Here is a 24,968-nt window from a genome sequence, read left to right on the forward strand (position 1 = left end):
TTGTCTTAGCTTCAAATAACTCATAATTTATGCTTACCTGATTAATTCATTTATTTCATGATGGTGAGAGTCCACAAGACCCCACCCTGTTTTTTATCTGGTGATAGCTTTATATTTTATTTCTTGCATATTTTCCCCTGCTCCTTTTTTTGCTTATTACTTTCCTATTTATATGTCAGACTAATTTCTAGTAAGGTGGGAGATGTTTTAATAAAGCTCTCTGGGTTTGGGAATCTTTGCCTCCTCTTAGTGGCTAGGAAGAGTGATTCCCAGTAGTAATGGATTGTGGACTTTTACCACCATGAAAGAATTTGATTTATCAGGTAAGAGTAAATTACGTTTTTTTTATCTTTTTACTGCTTCGTTGCAAACTTTGGGCTACCATGTGGATTTTAAATATTAATAGGAGATCCCATATTAATTTTAGAAACATATTAGGTGTATCACAAAGCACAGCAGGTTGAATTATGTTGATTTTTTTTTCTTTTGTTAATATAATGATGCTTCACATAGTAAACCTGCTACATATCACTTCCTAAAATTACTTCAGCATAGATAATGCAATAAGGAACTGCAAAACAAAAATTGTTTTGTTAACATAATGACTGTGGCTCGCCTTGTCTGTTTTAGTAAAAAGTCCTGGCTCTTCCAAATAAGGCAATTGGTGCGTGAAGTTTGGCTAATGAAAAGTAACAAGATATTTATGCATTCAGAACATTTTTATACTCACCCATTATGTTAATTTAGAGGGATATGAAAACAAAACATTTTTCTTTTGTAATTCAGAAACAGCATACAATTTTTTTAAAAATTTTCAATTTACTTATTTAATTTTATAAAATTTGCTTCATTCCCATTGTTATTCGTTGTTGAAGAGATACCTAGGTAGGTGTATGGAGCACGCATTTTCGCAGATCCCACATGGGATACTTTGTGATTGGCTGTAATGCCTGGTGGAGGCGTTGCTGGTTCAGGCAATTACATGCCTGATGGAGGCATGCTGTCTTCATTTCACAAGTCCATATTGGCACTAAATATATCAGAAAAATATCAGTAACATGTCTTATTATTCAAAGCAAAGGATTTGTCACATGAAAAATACAGCAGTAAATCTAGGGAACTAATCCGTATTTAACCTGTGCTGGAAGGAAACAATGTTTATTGCAACCCACAGGGGACTTACCATTTGGTGTGCAATTACAGAAAAATACTTGGCACATTTAAAAAGAACAAATGTATGGAAGTTCACGAATCATATGGGTGGGAGTACTGGGGAGCTGGGTGATGTCACTTAAAGGGACATTAAACACTATGAGATGGCAATATAAAATGATAAATCTTATATATAAAAAAAAACACTCTGCAATATACTTAATTGTTTATGCTCCCCCCTTTTCCTGTAATTCCATTCTGAAATTGCGCTAATACTGCTGAAAATCAACTTGTAATGCGCCCGCGATAGCACGCTTATTACAAGTTGAAAGTAAAAAATTAGCACAAGAGCAAAACCCTGCCCCTGCTAACTGTACGACTTCAGATATTGCGACTCCGCAAACTTCTCCACATAGACTTCTATAAAGAGCGCAACTTAAAAACAAAACTAACACCTATCGCTCACGTGCTAACCCGACACTGTGTTAGACCTTCAGGGCAAACCCGAAGTGAGTAATATTTTATATTCCTATGTTCTTTACATAGGATAAAATGTTCATTTTATTTATTAATTTTTCTTTTTATCTATATCTGATGTTTTTGTAAATAGCCTTTTCCATTCAAATGCCTTGTCATATACCTTTAACACTTATAACTTTTTAAATTAATATTTCTATGAATAGGTTTTATTAGATAGTGTATATATGAGTGTAACACATTATTTTGATGTATTTATGTTGTGTTTGGTGCAACTTTTTATTTAGCCCTAACCCTTTACACAAGGTCTTCAGTTGCGCTAACCAGAGGAGCGCAAATTTATTTTGTGCTTGTGCGGTCGCATTTACTTTCAACTTGTAATATTGGAGCAAGTTAACGAGCGTGTGATATTGCAAATATCGCCCCCGCGTTAAGAATTCCCGCGCCACTTGTAATCTAGCTCAAAATTTTTAGTTATACATGGTGAAACAACTTTGCATTATACTTTCATTATTCAGCTTGCCTTTTCCTGTAATATCTGAAAAATGTAGTTTTTCCACTGCTTCCAGAGGCTAGAGTGCTTTTACAGTGACCACTTGAAATGCACAGTTGCTGAATTTATTGCTGTCCCTAAATTGTCACAAATGAGAAATTATAAACAACACTCAAGATGTTTTTTCAAGAGGTTTGTTCCTGGACTGCAAACCAATGGTAACAGAACAATAATTTAAACTGTGCAGTGACTGTTTTGTGATGTGCTATATACAAAACAATGACTTTAATGTCCCTTTTAAGCAAACTTTTAAAGGTCCACTGTAAGCTCAATTTAACTTTAGCTTTTTACATTTCTACAATCTGTTATAAGCATATTTTCCATAGGATGTCATTATGATTTTTTTACCTAATCGCTGCAATCGTCTTTATTAAATATTAATTTTTCTGAACTTACTCCGTGTGTATCTGCCACTTCTATACAATCCTGTGTGACAACCGCAGTTTAAATATGGCAGGTAAAATTTCTCACTGTGCATGCGTAAGTTTGCGCAACATCATTGACAAAATCAGCTCTTTTACCTGTAAATAAAAAATACAAACACCCCCCCAACAGTAAAACCCACCACCCACACAACCAACCCCCCAAATTAAAACCTAACTAAAAAAACCTAAGCTCCCCATTGCCCTTAAAAGGGTATTTGTATGGGCATTGCCCATAAAAGGACATTTAGCTCTATTTCAGAAGCCCAAACCCTAATCTAAAATTAAAACCCACCCAATAAACCCTTAAAAAAGCCTAACACTAACCCCGAAGATCCACTTACAGTTTCTGAAGAGCCGACATCCATCCTCAACGAAGCGGCAGAAGTCCTCATCGAAGCCGGCAGAAGTCTGCATCCAAGCGGCCGAAGTCTTCACCCAGACGGCATCTTCTATTTTCATCCATCCAACGTGGAGCATTCTCTTGTTACGACGTCTTCTTCGGATTGAAGGTTCCTTTAAATGACATCATCCAAGATGGCGTGCCTTAGATTCTGATTGGCTGATAGAATTCTATCAGCCAATCGGAATTAAGGTTGAAAAAATCCTATTGGCTGTTGCAATTAGCCAATAGGATTGAGCTCGCATTCTATTGGATGTTTGAAATAGCCAAGACAATTTTTCAACCTTAATTCCGATTGGCTGATAGAATTCTTGGATGACGTCATTTAAAGGAACCTTCATTCCGAAGAAGACGTCGTAAGAAGAGGATGCTCCACGTCGGATGTCTTGAAGATGGAGCCACTCCGCGCCGGATGGATGAAGATAGAATGCCGTCATGGTGAAGACTTCTGCGGGCTTGGATGAAGACTTCGGCCGCTTGGATGAAGACTTCTGCTGGCTTCGATGAGGACTTCTGCCGCTTCGTTGAGGATGGATGTCAGCTCTTCAGAAACTGTAAGTGGATCTTAGGTGGTTAGTGTTAGGATTTTTTTAAGGGTTTATTGGGTGGGTTTTATTTTAAGATTAGGGTTTGGGCAGCAATAGAGCTAAGTGCCCTTTTAAGGGCAATGCCCAAACAAAGGCAATGGGGAGCTTAGGTTTTTTTAGTTAGGTTTTTATTTGGGGGGGGTTGGTTGTGTGGGTGGTGGGTTTTACTGTTGGGGGGGGTGTTTGTATTTTTTATTTACAGGTAAAAGAACTGATTTCTTTGGGGCAATTCCCCGCAAAAGACCCTTTTAAGGGCCATTGGTAGTTTATTGTAGGTTAGGGTTTTTTTATTTTGGGGGTCTTTTTTATTTTCATAGGGCTCTAAGATTAGGTGTAATTAGTTTAAATCTGATCATTTATTTTTTATTTTGTGTAATTTAGTGGCGGCAGATTAGGGGTTAATAAGTATAATGTATATGGCGGTGGTGTAGGGGGTGGCAGATTAGGGGTTAATAAATATAATGTAGGTGGGGGCAGTGTAGGGGCAGTAGATTAGGGGTGTTTAGACTCGGGGTATATGTTAGGGTGTTAGGTGTAAACATAACTTTTATTCTCCCATAGGAATCAATGGGATATCGGGCAGCAGCGAACATGAGTTTTCGCTGCTTTCAGACTCCCATTGATTTCTATGGCATCCGCCGCCTCCAGGGCGGCGGATTGAAAACCAGGTATGCTGGGCCGGAATAGTGGCGAGCGTACCTGTTAGATATTTGTTAACTAGCAAAAGTTGTCAGATAGTGCCGAATTTGCATTCGGAACATCTGTAGTGACGTAAACATCGATCTGTGTCAGACTGAGACCGGCGGATCGTATGTTATGTCACTAATTTCAACTTTTGACGGTCTGTAGGGTTTGATAACTAAGGGGAATCAAGCTCGCCACAATTACGCTGCAGAATTCCAGCGTATTTGCGGTTGACAGCTTGATAAGTAGGCCTCTAAGTATCTAAATCAGATATTAGCAAAATAATTAAATAAAAAACTATTGAATCAAGATATATATAATTATCAGATATACAGTATTCAATCTATATTAATTGTAAAAATATATAATGAAAAAAGGTATCAATAATAACTGCACCAACTTATAAAATAAAATAAAAATTCAAACAGTAATTTTGTTTTTTTTGGAAAAATTGATATAATATATAAGGCTTATTATATAAAAAGTACATACTTTAATGATGTTGAGCATATTAAATTTATTTGTTTATTGAAATCGATTGTATGTAAATAAGGTTTTACAGCAAACCTCAATACACAAATTTCGATGTATATATCATCTATCTAAAATTATAGAATGTTATTTGCACATCATTCATGATGACCACATTATATATATATATATATGTGTGTGTGTATATGTGTATGTATATATATATATATATATATATATATATATTTATATTTTGCCACTAGAAGAGATAGAGTTCTATATATTACTATAAGAACCAAAGAAGGACAAGGCTGCACTGGATGTCACTTAAACTAAACGTTTATTAAAGAGGTGGTAAAGACACCAGGTCTGCCTTTACAATTATAAAATATTATATACCAGATAAAAAGTGAGCCAGATGAATGACCTCCACAGTACAAATAAATACAATACAAAAATCCCCCCTACATGCTAGGGGAGAACCTACACTGCAGAAACTATTTATTTATTTATTTTAGAAAAATGTTTTTTTTTTTTAAAGTCTTTTATTTTAGTACTGGCAGACTTTCTGCCAGTACTTAAGATGGCAGTGACAATTGTGGGATGGGGGAGGGAATAGAGCTGTTTGTGAAGGGTCAGGGGGTGGGATGTGTCAGGTGAGAGACTGATCTCAAATCAGTCAGGTGAGAGACTGATCTCAAATCATCAAATTTGCTTAATTTCCATGATATTGTGTGTGGAAGAGATGCCTAGGTAGGTATCTGGGGCACCGCAAGGCAGGAAATAGTGCTGCCATCGCAAATTGATACCATTCTTGCAAAACTGCAAAGCTCCTAAAATGGGCCGGCTCCTAAGCATACGTCACTGCTTTTCAACAAAAGATACAAAGAGTTTGAAGAAAAATTGATAATAGAACTAAATTAGAAAGTTGTTTAAAATTGCATGCTCTATCGGAATCAAGAAATAAATTTGGGCTTCATATCCCCTTTAATGAAGACAGTTATTAGAACAAAAAGGTTAATTTCCTTATTTTATTTAAAGAGATATTACATGTATGGATGAGGAATCAAGATAAATAAAGATGTATTGCTAGTATGGACAGCATCTTTAGTTTACTTTTGTACGGTCTGCTGATGAAGCTGCAAGGTGGAAAACAACAAGCACGATAAAAACAAATATATAAGTTTAAAGACTAGAATTCCTGAATCTGACTAAGAACAACTTTACCTCGGACTGGTTGTGTTGTTAAACCAAAATAAATATTAGCACATTATATATCCTACACTGTTCTCTGACAATAGTACTAGAGCAGTGCTGTATAAATAATAAAATAGCCAAGCACTTAAAAGATAAATGGAAAAGAACATACATGCTGGTGGAGGAAACAAAATAATGCTGCTGTTTACAAACCTGCAAGCTGACCTAACTTAAACCTGCATCCCCCTCATCATCACAAACTTTGATCCGGGTCTGTATCTGCTGGATGTACCTTCCTAATCCTTAACATGAATTGTAATGGTCTTTGTATGCTGCCATTAAAGGGGCCTGGAAGTCAAATTAAACTTTCATGAATCAGATAGAGGATGCAATTTTAAAAGACTTTTTAATTTACTTTTATCAAATATACTTAATTCTTTTGATATAGTTTATTGAAAAGCATAACTAGCTCAGGAGTAACAATGCACTACTGGGAACTAGCTGGTGATTGGTGGCTATACCTATAACTCTTGTCATTGGCTCACCACGTGTTCAGCTAGGTCCTAGAAGTGCATTGCTGCTCTGGAGCGGATTTTAAAAGGACAGCAAACATATGAATTAATGTCATATAATTCTGCTCTATATGCAGAATTATGTAACATTAGGCTAGCTGCACCTAAAATTAAAAAAATAAAGCTAACACCCCAAAATTTTACTTACCTTACCTGCTCTGCTGTTTGTTTTTCAATACCGTATCACAGGTTCTCTGTCTAATCACAGTGTGCCCGATCGTGCCATTGAACTAAATGTAGTATGCTCCCATGCTGGGTAAAGCAGTCAACAACTGCGAATAGTCAGTGAGCCCATTGCTCAGTACTGAAAATCAGGGCTATCCTAATGTTACATAATTCTACAGAATTATGTAACATTAATTCATATGTCCTGTTTTTTCCCCTTGCGCAATAATTTAACACATAAGAAGTTTTATGTCCCTTTAAGCTTTGGTTAAGAGTCAGTTTTGGTTGAAAGGAGAGAGCATACACTTTTGTGATTGATTTTTAGAATGAGCAAATGGTTATAATTTTTTATATTATTTGTCCTATGCAAAATCTAACAACAGTCTCCCAGAGCTGCAAGCACTAACCCTCCATTTCTTTCACCACCACCCACCCAGGTGTTTACCTTAAAGGGACAGTCAACGCAGAATGGGTTCTAACTCATACATATAGACTTTCAAACAATTATTATTTTCCAATGTAGCCCAATTTTCCACAATATTTCATTAGCATGTAAAAAGACTTAATATTTTCGACTGTGCTGTTAAAAAATATCCGCCTGCCCCCTCCCCTATTTTGTCACCAGTCTGTGCTCGCATTAATTTTTCTATTTTACACGCTCCCAGCGTTTGCGGATTCGCAATGTGCCAATTTTTCGTCAAGGGGGTACTTTTGAATCTGGAACTCAGTACACAGCTTGTACCCCCTTGACGAAAATTGGCAAATGTGCAAACGCTGGGAGCGTGTAAAATAGAAAAGTTAATGCGAGCACAGACTAGTGACGAAATAGGGGAGGGGGCAGGCGGACATTTTTTAACAGCACAGCCGAAAATTGTAAGTCTTTTTACATGCTAACTAAATATTATGGAAAATTGGGCTACATTGGAAAATAATTGTTTAAAAGTCTATATGTATGAGTTAGAACCCATTTTGGGTTGACTGTCCCTTTAATATATAATCACCTCCTAACAGTAATTAGGTGCAGCTGTCACTAATAATCCAGGATAGAGAAACTACTTCATATTCACAGCCTCTGTACTGACACTTTGCCTTATTCTGTTACACTTTTTTTTCTTATTTTTTTTCCCTATGTCATCACTCACTCTGTTTACCCTGCCTTATATCAGACTAATTTCCCTTCTCCCTTATGTTCTGTGTCCATTCCCTTTCCCGCTCCTTTAGATTGTAAGCTTGAGAGCCACTCTACCTGTAGGCCACTTTGTATGTAAGTGAACTACTACTGATTGTGATGAAGGGCGGGGCATTTCTCTCCTTTTTGTATTACTCAAATATTGCACCTACAAATGTATTGTACCCCTACTGTTTGTGTATTTAATACATCGCTGTGATGTTTTATTCTTTGTATAATGCTGCGTAATCTGCTGCCGCTTTATAAAAAAATAACTGATATAATAATAATGAGGAACTGAGGCGTCTGCAGCTCTTATATACAGTAGGTGTCACCACCTAGAACATATGTTATCTGCAGACCAGCTGGGGTTCTGTGAGATGAAGGCAAAATTTTCTGGCACCAGAGATTATTCTTTAATTCAGATGCAAATCTTTGGGGTATCAAAATAATGTAAATCACTTTTATATCTTTGTTATACAGGGCTACTCATAATAATTATTACCATGATATAATGTAAATCATAGCATATATATGTTTAGTTACTATTTTGTTTATAATTATCTATAGTCTTATATATACAGTACGTTTCGAGTTTTATCATTTCTTCCATTTTCGGTAAAAATATGCACTTAGGTAAGATAAATGTAAGTAAGTAATCATAAATGAATTTGGTAATTTTAAATTTTTACCCTTTATAATACTGCATGAATTTGTCTTAACTTCCTGCTCAGTCCTTATGTAGTTACCTTCAAACAGTAACAAACGTGTTTTATATATGATATTTAAGAACAATAGCTAGCTTTTTAGAATAGCAATAAAAAAGTGGGAAAAAACATACTTTAATTTTTGCACTATTCACTATGGAGCTATATGTGTCCCCCCCTAAAAAAAGGGGTTAAATACAGATAAAGGCCAACTCTGTAGAATTAAGATAACTACTGGTCTAAACAGGAAACGGCTGATGAACCAATCAGCAGCAGCAGTCACAGAACCCTGCCAATCACCTGCTGTGTTCAGAGCTGGACTTTACCTATGTTTTTAAACACATACGGCTAGATTTAGAGTTTTGTCGGTAAAGACCCGCGTAGCTCACGCTGCTTTTTTTCCCAACGCACCCTTCCAACAACGCTGGTATTTAAAGTTGTCTGAGGGGCTGCGTTAGGCTCAAAAAAGGGTACGTTGAGCCTAACTTAGCTCCACTTCAACTCTCAATACCAGCGTTGCTTACGGTAGCGGTAAGCTGGGAAAATGTGCTCGTGCACGATATCCCCATAGGAAACAATGGGGCTGAGCTGGCTGAAAAAAAAACTAACACCTGCAAAAAAGCAGCGTTCAGCTCCTAACGCAGCCCCATTGTTTCCTATGGGGAAACACTCTCTAAGTCTGCACCTAACACCCTAACATGTACCCCGAGTCTAAACTCCCCTAACCTTACACTTATTAACCCCTAATCTGCCGCCCCCACTATCGCTATCGCTGACCCCTGCATATTATTATTAACCCCTAATCTTCCACTCCAGACACCGCCGCAAACTACATTATCCCTATGAACCCCTAATCTGCTGCCCCTAACACCGCCGACCCCTATATTATATTTATTAACCCCTAATCTGCCCCCCTAACGTCACCGCTACCTAACCTACACTTATTAACCCCTAATCTGCCGACCGGACCTCACCGCCACTATAATAAATGTATTAACCCCTTAACCGCTGCACTCCCGCCTCGCAAACACTAGAATAAATTGTATAAACCACTAATCTGCCCTCCCTAACATCGCCGCCACCTACCTACAATTATTAACCCCTAATCTCCCGCCCGCACCGTCACCGCTACTATAATAAAGTTATTAACCCCTAAACATAACTCTAACACCCCCTAACATAAATATAATTTATATTAAACAAAATAATATTCCTAAAATTAACTAAATTATTCCTATTTAAAACTAAATACTTACCTATCAAATAAACCCTAATATAGCTACAATATAATTAATAATTACATTGTAGCTATTTTAGGATTTATATTTATTTTACAGGCAACTTTGTATTTATTTTAACTAGGTACAAAAGCTATTAAATAGTTAATAACTATTTAATAGCTACCTAGTTAAAATAAATACAAAATTACATGTAAAATAAATACTAACCTAAGTTACAATTAAACCTAACACTACACTATCATTAAATTAATTAAATAAATTACCTACAATTAAATAAAATATTCTATAATACAAAAAAACAAACACTAAATTACAAAAACATAAAAAAGAATCATAAGCAGTTTAAACTAATTACACCTAACCTAAGCCCCCTAATAAAATAAAAAAGCCCCCCAAAATAAAACATTCCCTACCCTATTCTAAAATACAAAAGTAATGAGCTCTTTTACCAGCCCTTAAAAGGGCTTTTTGCGGGGCCTTGCCCCCCCTTGAAGACGACTCAAGGTAGGGAGATCTTCAGGGGGTTAGTGATAGGTTTTTTTTTAAGGGGGGTTTGGGTGGGTTAGAGTAGGGGTATGTGGGTGGTGGGTTGTAATGTTGGGGGGGTATTGTATTATTATTTTCAGGCAAAAGAGCTGATTACTTTGGGGCAAGACCCCGCAAAAAGCCCTTTTAAGGGCTGATAAAAGAGCTGATTACTTTTGTATTTTAGAATAGGGTAGGGAATTTTTTATTTTGGGGGGCTTTTTTATTTTATTAGGGGGCTTAGGTTAGGTGTAATTAGTTTAAACTGCTTGTAATTCTTTTTTATTTTTTGTAATTTAGTGTTTGTTTGTTTTTGTATTATAGAATAGTATATTTAATTGTAGGTAATTTATTTAATTAATTTAATGATAGTGTAGTGTTAGGTTTAATTGTAACTTAGGTTAGGATTTATTTTACATGTAATTTTGTATTTATTTTAACTAGGTAGCTATTAAATAGTTATTAACTATTTAATAGCTTTTGTACCTAGTTAAAATAAATACAAAGTTGCCTGTAAAATAAATATAAATCCTAAAATAGCTACAATGTAATAATTAATTATATTGTAGCTATATTAGGGTTTATTTGATAGGTAAATATTTAGTTTTAAATAGGAATAATTTAGTTAATTTTAGGAATATTATTTCGTTTAATATAAATTATATTTATGTAGTAATCAAAAGTCCACAGCACCAGATATGAATATATAGCTTCTTTATTTAATAGTTAAAAGCATACAAAGAACATATATTTATGTTAGGGGGGTGTTAGGGTTAGGGTTATGTTTAGGGGTTAATAACTTTATTATAGTAGCGGTGACGGTGTGGCCGGGAGATTAGGGGTTAATAATTGTAGGTAGGTGGCGGCGATGTTAGGGAGGGCAGATTAGGGGTTAATACAATTTATTCTAGTGTTTGTGAGGCGGGAGTGCGGTGGTTTAGGGGTTAATACATTTATTATAGTGGCGGCGAGGTCCGGTCGGCAGATTAGGGGTTAATAAGTGTAGGTAAGGTAGCGGCGACGTTGGGGGGGGGGCAGATTAGGGGTTAATAAATATAATATAGGGGTCGGCGATGTTAGGAGCAGCAGATTAGGGGTTCATAAGTATAACGTAGGTGGCGGTGATGTCCGGTCGGAAGATTAGGGGTTAAAAAAAATTATTAGAGTGGCAGCGATGTGGGGGGGCCTCGGTTTAGGGGTACATAGGAAGTTTATGGGTGTTAGTGTACTTTAGAGCACAGTAGTCAAGAGCTTTATATTCCGGCGTTAGCCCATAAAGACTTGTCGGTAGAGGCTTTACCGCTCACTTCTCCCAAGACTCCAAATACCAGCGTTAGGCAGATCCCATTAAAAAAATAGGATACACAATTGGCGTAAGGGGATCTGCAGTAGCCTGGAATCGCGGTAGGGAAGTGAGCGTTAGACCCTTTCCTGGCTGACTCTAAATACCAGCGGGCGGCCAAAAGCAGCGTTAGGACCCCTTAACGCTGCTTTTGACGGCTAACGCCAAACTCTAAATCTAGGCGATAGAGTTTCACTGTGAATAGTGTAAAAATGACACACTCTAAATTATTATTTTTTATTACAATGTCCTTTTATTTTCATATAATAAGCACTAATTGTTACTCTCATACACTTTTTTTCTTTAGAACAACACACTAATTCTTAACCTATAAATTTGATTTTCAGTAGCAGTTCCACCCTGTTACTAGAGGACACAATTCAGAAGTGTTATTGAGGAGACTACAATTTAAAATATTAGATAACATTTTATTTCAACAACAGACTATAGTTGCAGATTAAACATCTACAGTGACACAAAACCAACAAGCAGACAAAGAAGCAGTTGTTATCATGAACACTTATGACTGTGTAATCAGACAAAACATACTGGCAAACAGGGGACCAGGACCACCAGTAAATTTACTTCTAGATTTAAAATTCTGTTCAAGACAGGCTGGCAGAGATTATATCATCTAAACCAGCGGTCGCCAACCAGTAGTCCATGGACCACTGGCGGGCCACGAGAAGATATTGGTGGTCGTTGACACCATCAAGCAGGAATTAATCTCCTCTGATGGTGTCATCCCCATCGTGCCACAACTCCCTACAGTGCCAGGCTGGAAATCAGTGAAAACCAACGGAGAAGTACAATTACAATCTCCCTAAGCACGTTGTGTAGTACTGCTCAACTTGCGTAGCTAGATTGTATTTTTAACTCCTCCTGCCCGGCGTGCTGCTCGGAGAAAGATGCTTCCATTCTAAAGCCAGCAGAGGTTGGTATAGTCTTGGCTTGAAATAGTGGAATTAAAGTATATAAAAAAGAATTTCTCCAACATAGGTGTGTCCGGTCCACGGCGTCATCCTTACTTGTGGGATATTCTCTTCCCCAACAGGAAATGGCAAAGAGCCCAGCAAAGCTGGTCACATGATCCCTCCTAGGCTCCGCCTTCCCCAGTCATTCTCTTTGCCGTTGTACAGGCAACATCTCCACGGAGATGGCTTAGAGTTTTTTGGTGTTTAAATGTAGTTTTTATTCTTCAATCAAGAGTTTGTTATTTTAAAATAGTGCTGGTATGTACTATTTACTCTGAAACAGGAAAGAGATGAAGATTTCTGTTTGTAAGAGGAAAATGATTTTAGCAACCGTTACTAAAATCGATGGCTGTTTCCACACAGGACTGTTGAGAGGAATTAACTTCAGTTGGGGGAAACAGTGAGCAGACTTTTGCTGCTTGAGGTATGACACATTTCTAACAAGACTCGGTAATGCTGGAAGCTGTCATTTTCCCTATGGGAACCGGTAAGCCATTTTCTTAGTTTAAGTAAAAGAATAAAGGGCTTCATTAGGGCTTAAAAAACTGGTAGACATTTTTCTGGGCTAAAACGATTACTTTACTAAGTATATTTGGCAGATTATTACTTTTAATAGTTGTTAAATCTTGGGGATTGTTTTAATAAAAACGGCAGGCACTGTATTGGACACCTTTTTCACTGGGGGCCTTTTCTAGTCATAGACAGAGCCTCATTTTCGCGCCTCTAATGCGCAGTTGTTTTTGGAAAGCATGGCATGCAGATGCATGTGTGAGGAGCTAAGAACCACTGAAAAAGCTTATAGAAGGCATCATTTGGTATCGTATTCCCCTCTGGGCTTGGTTGGGTCTCAGCAAAGCAGATACCTGGGATTGTATAGGGGTTAAATGTAAAAACGGCTCCGGTTCCGTTATTTTAAGGGTTAAAGCTTTCAAATTTGGTGTGCAATACTTTTAAGGCTTTAAGTTACTGTGGTGAAATTTTGGTGAAATTTGAACAATTCCTTCATACTTTTTCACATATTCAGTAATAAAGTGTGTTCAGTTTGAAATTTAAAGGGACAGTAACGGTTTTATTGCAAAACGTTTTTTGTGCTTTGTTGACAAGTTTAAGCCTGTTTAACATGTCTGAACCATCAGATAACGATGTTCTATATGTATGAAAGCCAATGTGTCTCCCCATTTAAATATATGTGATATATTTGTGTCATAATGTCCAAACAAAGTAGGGATAATAATGCCATAGATATGATATTGCCCAAGATGATTCCTCTAATGAGGGGAGTAAGCATGGTACTGCATCATCCCCTTCTGTGTCTACACCAGTTTTGCCCACACATGAGGCCCCTAGTACATCTAGTGCGCCAATACTTATTACCATACAACAATTAAATTCTATTGCATGCATTTTTTTCCAAAATGCCTACTTATCAGAGAAAGCGTGATTGCTCTGTTTTAAACACTGAAGAGCATGAGGACGCTGATGATAACTGTTCTGACATACCCTCACACCTATCTGAAGGGGCCAGGAGGGAGGTTTTGTCTGAGGGAGAAATTTCAGATTCAGGGAAAATTTCTCAACAAGCAGAACCTGATATTGTAACATTTAAATTTCAACATCTCCACGCCTACTTAAGGAGGTATTATCTACTCTGGATGATTGTGACAATTGGTCATTCCAGAGAATTTAGGTGAGATGGACAAGTTCCTAGAGGTTCCGGTGCCCCCCGATGTTTTTCCTATACCCAAGCGGGTGGCGGACATAGTAAATAAGGAGTGGGAAAGGCCCGGCATACCTTTTGTCCTCCCCCTATATTTAAGAAATTAGTTCCTATAGTCGACCCCAGAAAGGACTTATAGCATACAGTCCCCAAGGTCGAGGGGGCGGTTTCTACTCTAAACAAACGCACTTCTATTCCTATAGAAGATAGTTGTGCTTTCAAGATCCTATGGATTAAAGGTTAGAGGGTTTGCTTAAAAAGATGTTTGTTCAGCAAGGTTACCTTCTACAACCAATTTCATGCATTGTTCCTGTCACTACAGCTGCGTGTTTCTGGTTCGAAGAACTAGAAAAGTCGCTCAATAAAGAATCTTCGTACGAGGAGGTTTTGGACAGAGTTCAAGCTCTTAAATTGGCTAACTCTTTTTTATTTTAGATGCCGCTTTGCAATTAGCTAGATTAGCGGCGAATAATTCAGGGTTTGCTATCGTGGCGCGCAGAGCGCTTTTGCTTAACATCCCTTTCAAGGGTAAAACACTGTTTGGCCCTGACTTGAAAGAGATTATTTCAGACATCACTGGGGGAAAGGGCCACGCCCTTCCTCTGGATAGGTCTTTTAAGGCTAAAAAGAAGCCACATTTTCGTCCCTTTCGCAGAAACGGACCAGCCTCAAATTCTACACCCTCTAAGCAAGAGGGTAATACTTCTCAAACCAAGCCAGCCTGGAGGCCGATGCAAGGCTGGAACAAGGGTAAGCAGGCCAAGTCACCTGCCACTGCTACCAAAACAGCATGAAGTGTTGGCCCCCGATCTGGGAAGGATCTGGTGGGGGGCAGACTTTCTCTCTTTGCTCAGGCTGGGGCAAGAGATGTTCAGGATCCTTGGGCGCTAGAAATAGTTTCTCAAGGTTATCTCCTGGAATTCAGGGAACTACCCCCAAGGGGAAGGTTCCACGGGTCTCAATTATCTTCGAACAGGCATTCTTACACTGTGTAGAAGACCTGTTAAGCATGGGAGTGATTCATCCTGTTCCATTAGGAGAACAAGGGATGGGTTTTTACTCCAACCTGTTCATAATTCCCAAAAAAGAGGGAACATTCAGACCTATTTTAGATCTCAAGATTCTAAACAAGTTTCTAAGGGTTTCATCATTCAAAATGGAAACTATTCGAACGATCCTTCCTACCATCCAGGAAGGTCAATTCATGACCACGGTGGACTTAAAGGATGCGTACCTACGTATTCCTATCCACAAGGAACATTTTCGGTTCCTAAGGTTCGCCTTTCTGGACAAGCATTACCTGTGGCACTTCCATTCGGATTAGCCACTGCTCCAAGGATTTTCACAAGGGTACTAGGGTCCCTTCTAGCGGTGCTAAGACCAAGGGGCATTGCAGTAGTACCTTACTTGGACGACATCCTGATTCAAGTGTCGTCTCTGTCAAAAGCAAGGGCTCATACGGACATTGTCCTAGCCTTTCTCAGTTCTCACAGGTGGAAAGTGAACATAGAAAAAAGTTCTCTGTCCCCGTCAACAAGAGTTCCCTTCTTGGGAACAATAATAGTTTCCTTAGAAATGAAGGTTTTTCTGACAGAGGCAAGAAAATCAAAACTTCTAAGCTCTTGTCAGGTACTTCATTCTGTTCTTCTTCCTTCCATAGCGCAGTCCATGGAAGTAATAGGGTTGATGGTTGCGGCAATGGACATAGTTCCTTTTGCACGAATTCATCTAAGACCATTGCACCTGGGCATGCTCAGACAGTGGAATGGGGATTATACAGACTTGTCTCCGACGATACAAGTAGATCAAATAACCAGAGATTCACTCCGTTGGTGGCTGACCCTGGACAACCTGTCACAGGGAATGAGCTTCCGCAGACCAGAATAGGTCATTGTCACGACCGACGCCAGTCTGGTGGGCTGGGGCGCGGTCTGGGAACCCCTGAAAACTCAGGGTCTATGGTTTCGGGAAGACTCTCTTCTCCCGATAAACATAATGGAACTGAGAGCGATATTCAATGCTCTCAAGGCTTGGCCTCGACTAGCAAAGGCCAAATTCATAAGGTTTCAATCAGTCATCATGACGACTGTTACATATATCAACCATCAGGGGGTAACAAGGAGTTCCCTGGCGATGGAGGAGCATCCGGGGGAGTGGGAACTCCATCTGGAAATCTTTGCCCAAATAACTCAATTATGGGGCATTCCAGACTTGGTTCTGATGGCCTCTCGTCAGAACTTCATGGTCCCTTGTTACGGGTCCAAATCCAGGGATCCCAAGGCGACTCTATTGGATACAATAGTAGCACCTTGGATCTTCAACCTAGCTTATGTATTCCCACCGTTTCCTCTCATTCCCAGGCTGGTAGCCAGGATCAATCTGGAGAGGGCTTCGGTGACCTTGATAGTTCCTGTGTGGCCACGCAGGACTTGGTATGCAGACCTGGTGAATGTGTCATCGGCTCCACCATGGAAGCTACCTTTGAGACAGGACCTTCTTATTCAGGGTCCTTTCGAACATCCGAATCTGGTTTTCCTCCAACTGACTGCTTGGAGTTTGAACGCTTGATTTTATCAAAGCGTGGGTTTTCAGATTCTGTAATAGATACTCTTATTCAGGCTAGAAAGCCTGTAACTAGAAAAATTTACCATAATATATGGAAAAAATATATCTGTTGGTGTGAATCTAAAGGATTCCCATGGAACAAGATAAAAATTCCTAAGATTCTTTCCTTTCTACAAGAAGGTTTGGAGAAAGGATTTTCTGCGAGTTCTCTGAAGGGACAGATCTCTGCTTTATCTGTTTTACTTCACAAAAGGCTGGCAGCTGTGCCAGACGTTTAAGCGTTTGTTCAGGCTCTGGTTAGAATCAAGCCTGTTTACAGACCTTTGACTCTTCCCTGGAGTCTTAATCTAGTTCTTTCAGTTCTTCAAGGGGTTCCGTTTGAACCCTTACATTCCATAGATATTAAGTTATTATCTTGGAAAGTTTTGTTTTAGGTTGCAATTTCTTCCGCTAGAAGAGTTTCTGAGTTATCTGCTCTGCAGTGTTCTCCGCCCTATCTGGTCCATGCAGATAAGGTGGTTTTTACGTACTGAGCCTGGTTTTCTTCCGAAGGTTGTTTCCAATAAAAATATTAACCAGGAGATAGTTGTACCTTCTTTGTGTCCGAATCCAGTTTCATAGAAGGAACGTTTGTTACACAATTTGGACGTTGTCCGTGCTCTAAAATTCTATTTAGATGCTACAAAGGATTTCAGACAAACATCTTCCTTGTTTGTTGTTTATTCTGGTAAAAGGAGAGGTCAAAAAGCAACTTCTACCTCTCTATCTTTTTGGCTTAAAAGCATCATCAGATTGGCTTATGAGACTGCCGGACGGCAGCCTCCTGAAAGAATCACAGCTCATTCCACTAGGGCCGTGGCTTCCACATGGGCCTTTAAGAACGAGGCTTCTGTTGATCAGATATGTAAGGCAGCGACTTGGTCTTCACTGCACACTTTTACCAAATTTTACAAATTTGATACTTTTGCTTCTTCTGAGGCTATTTTTGGGAGAAAGGTTTTGCAAACCGTGGTGCCTTCCATCTAGGTGACCTGATTTGCTCCCTCCCATCATCCGTGTCCTAAAGCTTTGGTATTGGTTCCCACAAGTAAGGATGACACCGTGGACCGGACACACCTATGTTGGAGAAAACAGAATTTATGTTTACCTGATAAATTACTTTCTCCAACGGTGTGTCCGGTCCACGGCCCGCCCTGGTTTTTTAATCAGGTCTGATGATTTATTTTCTTTAACTACAGTCACCACGGTATCATATGATTTCTCCTATGCAAATATTCCTCTTTTACGTCGGTCGAATGACTGGGGAAGGCGGAGCCTAGGAGGGATCATGTGACCAGCTTTGCTGGGCTCTTTGCCATTTCCTGTTGGGGAAGAGAATATCCCACAAGTAAGGATGACGCCGTGGACCGGACACACCGTTGGAGAAAGTAATTTATCAGGTAAACATAAATTCTGTTATCTTAAAAAAAAAAACAATTTCTCTCTTATATTTCATTTATTTTCTTCCCTTTACCTGTCTATTTGAAGTAGTTTTCCTAATTCCTTCAGATGGACTTACAACACTGTTTGTCTTCCTCCCCTCCATCTTCTTTTTTTAAAATTAAATATTAATTATTTTTTATTCTAATAATGTTCCCGCGCACATAGCCATTCCACCTGAATTTCAGTAATTGGCATCCAGCAGATCAGCCATATCCCACCAGTATTATAGTATTTGCCAGTAACATCAGTCATGGTTAGCTCACATCCATATTGAGAGCTTTCTGATATAAACTTAATTTATGACTCCAATGTCTGTCCATGATCATAAGTAGTTTTGAATAATTCCTAACTGGGGAGGTAACTTGGAAGTCTTGTGGTCCTTTTAAACATAATTCTTTTTTTCCCATTTTTTGCCTCTCTGTTTCCAGCTCAAAAGTTGGCACTCACCCTTCATCTGTCATTTGGAAGTATTCTCTCAGTTCTGTCATTCAGTTATTTAATTCCAAAAAGTTGTTCTTACAAATGTGTAAATATATATACATAATGTAAACTTATCTATGATTATACTAGTTATGTACAGTATGTGTGTATGTATGTATATATATATATATATATATATATATACACACACATAGAGGTGCATCATTTTTTAAAAATACATGTTAGTGGTACACAGTATTCAAAATTGTGAGTATAGTCGTCCCTGAGGTCCGAAAGGTTGGCAACCCCTGATCTAAACCTAGGAGGAGGACTTTTTATATGCTTCCAAAAATGTACAAGCTCGGGATCCCATGCAAAGCATTCATTGCACACATAGACACGATGACTGAGTAGATTCTGGCTTACTGGAAACTACTTGGTGTTAGGTGTTGAAAGGATATTTCAAACACCAAGTGTCACAAGGAACTAGAAAAAAACAGTGGTGAATTATTTATCAAACCTGCACTATTTGGCCACATCCGTAAATCTCCTTGAAAACTATGGCCATTGAGGTGGTAGGTTTGGAAACTGATGGTAAAAACATTTGTCTCCATTAAAGTCTATGGAGAATTTTTATGTTACAACCAGTTTCCAAACTTTACCACCTCAATGGAAACTAGGCCTATACGGGCTAAAATGTTGTTTTTTGCTTTTCATACGGTGGCAGTTTCCCATATTATGAGATACACAAATAATTTTCTATTAAAAATGTTTGCTCTGCTGAAGAAAACAAGGTATAATTTGTATGGGTACATAAAAACACATATATATATATATATATATATATATATATATATATATATATATATATATATATATATATATATATATATATTATACTAAGCAGATGTTTTGACATATTTGTACAAATAAGAACCCTTCATTAGGTCTTTTAACAATATATATAACTCATTATTTATTTTCTTGTTACATGAAGTGATTTGCAATAACTGCATTATAATTAGTCATGCTCGTTTGGTTACTGCTACTAGGTGTTAATAAATATACCTGGTATCAAATCATTCATTTCATGATAAAAAGCTTACATTTTAGCCACGTAGTCTATAAAATCACCCAGGTGACTTTTTGAATTTTAGTAAAGTCAGTTTGTTAAACATGCTTGTAGCAAATCTTGAAAGTAATTCATTCTTTATAAGAAATGACCTTGTTTGGCCTGAGGAGGTGTACCCAAGATAACCTATGCATAGTCTAAAAAAGACCATGATTCTTTGATAGCCTTAGGACATAGCATGAGATGACAAGTAAAAAAAAATCATACTGTCCTGTCAAATACATAAGTTTAAGGACATAGCATAAGATGAGAGGTATAAAAAATCAGTTTAGTTTAAGATATGCAGAATAGAGCACATACTGATTGTAAAAAATAAATAATGCCAGATTACAAGTGGAGCGCTAATTAACGATCCCGCTAGAGCGTAATGAGTTGAAAGTAAACTATTTTTGATCTTGCGCTCATCCTACCAGCACAAAAAGCTAAATTTATATAAATATCGCGTGTGCGTTCACGTATTCCCCATAGAAGTCAATGGAGCAAAAAAAGCTGAAAAAAATTACACTCCACTCTCACCAAAACCCAATCTCATATTCTCATGTGTGCTAACTCGACATGAAAATATGAATATTTCACATTCCAATGTTCTTCACATAATAGAATGTTCTATATATTCATAAAAAAATATTTCTACATATAGCTGATTTTTTTGTACAATATATATATATATATATATATATATATATATATATATATATATATATATACCGGTATATATAATTATATATAGGAATATCTATTCCTAAATACATAGAACATATTATGCTATGTGCAGAACATTGGAATGTAAAATATTAACTGTAAATACATAGTAAGAACCTTTATTAAATATGAATATTGAATAAATATGATTTTCCATGTTTTAATCTACTTAACTGCAAATATGCATCCATACATATGTATTTATGTGTTTATATGTGCATATATATATATATATATATATATATATATATATACACACATATAAATACATATATAGATATATAAATATACATACATATACATCTTTAGACATGTATATGTATGTATCTCAATGTTAAAGCCCTTTGCCTGTTTTTTCTTTTCTAACACCTGAGACATCCTATCTTTAAACCCTTATTACTTTTGTGTGCAATATTTTTTTTAAAATAATTTTTATTAGATAGTGAGTGTAACTTTACTTTGTAATGCTTTTTTGGTGTGTTTTGTGCAACTTTTATGTTTTTTAGGGCTCTGAAATCAAGGTAATTATTCTAGCGTAAATCGCGATTGGGCTCAAGCGATCGCATTTACTTTCAACTCTTAATACCACTGGCAAGCCCAACTAGCACAAACACCCACGATAAACCCTGTATCGCTCAAAAATGTGCGCTGCATTCGTAATCTGGCCCATACTGTCCTGTCAAACATAATTTTTCAGTGGTTTTACCTTTGGCAATACATAGGTAAAATCCTTTACGTGTGTGTGTATATACAGTGTGTGTGTGTGTATGTGTATATATATATATATATATATATATATATATATATATATATATATATATATTTATTGTATATCAATCTCTCTATATCCTCTTCTCTGGAATTTTATCTTAAGTTCCTATAGCTATTGATTTTTTCTGTGCTTTATCTGAATTGTTCCTTATCACTCGCAAATTATGCAAAGTATTATACCATTTTAAATGGGATATGGGTGTAAACTCCCTGCTTGTAAAATTGATTATAAATTGCATTAAAATGCAAGCGGTGTAGATTGTGTTCCAGTGATGCTTACAATCCATTGGGTGGGTCACAATCTATCAGCTTGAAATTTCCCCCTGTCCACTAATCGCAGAGGATAAAAAAAATTGTCTTTCTCCAACATTGGTGTGTCTGGTCCACGGCGTCATCCATAACTTGTGGGAATATTCTCTTCCCCAACAGGAAATGGCAAAGAGCACAGCAAAAGCTGTCCATATAGTCCCTCCTAGGCTCCGCCCACCCCAGTCATTCTCTTTGCCGTTGCACAGGCAACATCTCCACGGAGATGGTGAAGAGTATGTGGTGTTTAGTTGTAGTTTTTTATTCTACTATCAAGAGTTTGTTATTTTGAAATAGTTCTGGTATGTACTATTTACTCTGAAACAGAAAAAGATGAAGAGTTCTGTTTGTGAGAGGAATATGATTTTAGCAGCAGTAACTAAAATCGTTTGCTGTTTCCACATAGGACTGTTGAGATGAAGTAACTTCAGTTGGGGGAAACAGTTAGCAGACTTTTCTGCTTAAGGTATGACTAGCCATATTTCTAACAAGACTGTGTAATGCTGGAAGGCTGTCATCTCCCCTCATGGGGACCGGTAAGCCATTTTCTTAGTCTCAAACAGAATAAAGGGCTTAATATGGGCTATAAAACTGGTAGACACTTTTATGGGCAAGATCGATTGCTTTATTTGGGCATTTTAGACAGCTTGATGTTGAAATTCACACTTATAAACTTTGGGGAACGTTTTTTTACGTCAGGCACTAGTTTAGACACCTTTCCAGTCAGGAAGGGCCTTCTCTGTGGTAGGCTGAGCCTCATTTTCGCGCCATTATTGCGCAGTTACTTTTGAGAGCAGGACATGCAGCTGCATGTGTGTGGGTCTGAAAGTAGTTGGAAAGGTTCCTAGAAGGCTTCATTTGGTATTGTATTCCCCCCTGGGTTTGGTAAAGTCGCAGCAAAGGCTGTAGCTGGGACTGTAGAGGGGTTAAATCTGTAACCGGCTCCGGTTAACTCATTTTAAGGGTTAAAGGTCTGAAATTTGGGGTGCAATGCTTTGAATGCTTTATGACACTGTGGTGAAAATTTGGTACATTTTGAACAATTCCTTCATAGTTTTTTCCATATTCAGTAATAAAGTGTGCCCTGTTTAAAATTTAAAGAGACAGTAACGGTTTTGTTTTAAAACGGTTTTTGTACTTTATTGACAAGTTTAAGCCTGTTTAACATGTCTGTGCCTTCAGATAAGCTATGTTCTATATGTATGAAAGCCAATGTGTCTCCCCCTTCAAAATTGTGTGATAATTGTGCCATAGCGTCCAAACAAAGTAAGGACAGTACTGCCACAGATAGTAAAGTTGCCCAAGATGATTCATCAGATGAAGGGAGTAGACATAGTTCTACATCATCTCCTTCTGTGTCTACGCCAGTTTTGCCCACGCAGGAGGCCCCTAGTACTTCTAGCTCGCCAATGCTTATTACTATGCAACAATTGACGGCAGTAATGGATAACTCCATAGCAAATATTTTATCCAAAATGCCTGCATATCAGAGAAAGCGCGATTGCTCTGTTTTAAACACTGTAGAGCAGGAGGGCGCTGATGATAATTGCTCTGTCATACCCTCACACCAATCTGAAGGGGCCATGAGGGAGGTTTTGTCAGATGGGGAAATTTCAGATTCAGGTAGAATTTCTCAACAGGCAGAACCTGATGTTGTGACATTTAAATTTAAATTAGAGCATCTCCGCGCACTGCTTAAGGAGGTGTTATCTACTCTGGATGATTGTGACAACCTGGTCATTCCAGAAAAATTGTGCAAGATGGACAAGTTCCTAGAGGTTCCAGTGCACCCCGACGCTTTTCCTATACCCAAGCGGGTGGCGGACATAGTGAATAAGGAGTGGGAGAAGCCCGGCATACCTTTTGTCCCCCCTCCTATATTTAAGAAATTATTTCCTATGGTCGACCCCAGAAAGGACTTATGGCAGACAGTCCCTAAGGTCGAGGGGGCAGTTTCTACACTAGCCAAACGCACTACTATTCCTATCGAGGATAATTGTGCTTTCAAAGATCCTATGGATAAAAAATTGGAGGGTTTGCTTAAAAAGATTTTTGTACAGCAAGGTTACCTCCTGCAACCTATTTCGTGCATTATTCCTGTCACTACAGCAGCGTGGTTCTGGTTCGAGGAACTAGAAAAGTCGCTCAATAGAGAGACTCCGTATGAGGAGGTTATGGACAGAGTTCACGCACTTAAGTTAGCTAAATCCTTTATTTTAGATGCCGCTTTGCAGTTAGCTAGATTAGCGGCGAAAAATTCTGGGTTTGCAATTGTGGCGCGCAGAGCGCTCTGGCTAAAGTCTTGGTCAGCAGATGTATCTTCCAAGACAAAATTGCTTAATATCCCCTTCAAGGGTAAAACTCTTTTTGGGCCAGAATTGAAAGAGATTAGTTCAGACATCACTGGGGGTAAGGGCCACGCCCTCCCACAAGATAGGCCTTTCAAAGCCAAGAATAAGTCTAATTTTCGTTCCTTTCGCAATTTCAGGAACGGACCGGCCTCCAACTCTGCAGCCTCTAGACAAGAGGGTAATGCTTCGCAAACCAAACCAGCTTGGAAACCGATGCAAGGCTGGAACAAGGGTAAACAGGCCAAGAAGCCTGCTGCTGCTAACAAAACAGCATGAAGGAGTAGCCCCCGATCCGGGACCGGATCTAGTAGGGGGCAGACTCTCTCTCTTCGCTCAGGCTTGGGCAAGAGATGTTCAGGATCCCTGGGCACTAGAAATAGTTTCTCAGGGTTATGTTCTGGAATTCAAGGAACTACCCCCAAGGGGAAGGTTCCACATGTCTCACTTATCTTCAAACCAAATAAAGAGACAGGCATTCTTACATTGTGTAGAAGACCTGTTAAAAATGGGAGTGATACACCCAGTTCCAACCGTGGAACAAGGAATGGGGTTTTACTCAAATCTGTTTGTAGTTCCCAAAAAAGAGGGAACTTTCAGACCAATTCTGGATTTAAAGATCCTAAACAAATTTCTCAGAGTGCCATCGTTCAAAATGGAAACCATTCGAACGATTTTACCTACAATCCAGGAGGGTCAATTTATGACTACCGTGGATCTAAAGGATGCGTATCTACATATTCCTATCCACAAAGATCATCATCAGTTCCTAAGGTTCGCCTTTCTGGACAAACATTACCAGTTTGTGGCTCTCCCATTCGGGCTAGCCACTGCTCCAAGGATTTTCACAAAGGTACTCGGGTCCCTTCTAGCGGTTCTAAGACC

The 24,968-nt window shown here is 38.2% G+C and overlaps 1 long non-coding RNA gene across 1 annotated transcript in view; it reads right to left on the reverse strand.

Annotated features, from left to right (window-relative positions):
• Positions 1-999: 999 nt before the first annotated feature.
• The window catches only part of LOC128656377 (uncharacterized), a 46,004-nt gene continuing 22,035 nt past the window's right edge, over positions 1,000-24,968 (reverse strand). Inside the window, exon 3 of the long non-coding RNA XR_008401999.1 lies at positions 1,000-1,030. This is a non-coding gene — a long non-coding RNA (uncharacterized LOC128656377). The remainder of the gene's footprint in view (positions 1,031-24,968) is intronic.

The sequence above is a fragment of the Bombina bombina genome, chromosome 4 (assembly GCF_027579735.1).
Source record: "Bombina bombina isolate aBomBom1 chromosome 4, aBomBom1.pri, whole genome shotgun sequence".
In the NCBI taxonomy this organism is placed as follows: domain Eukaryota; kingdom Metazoa; phylum Chordata; class Amphibia; order Anura; family Bombinatoridae; genus Bombina; species Bombina bombina.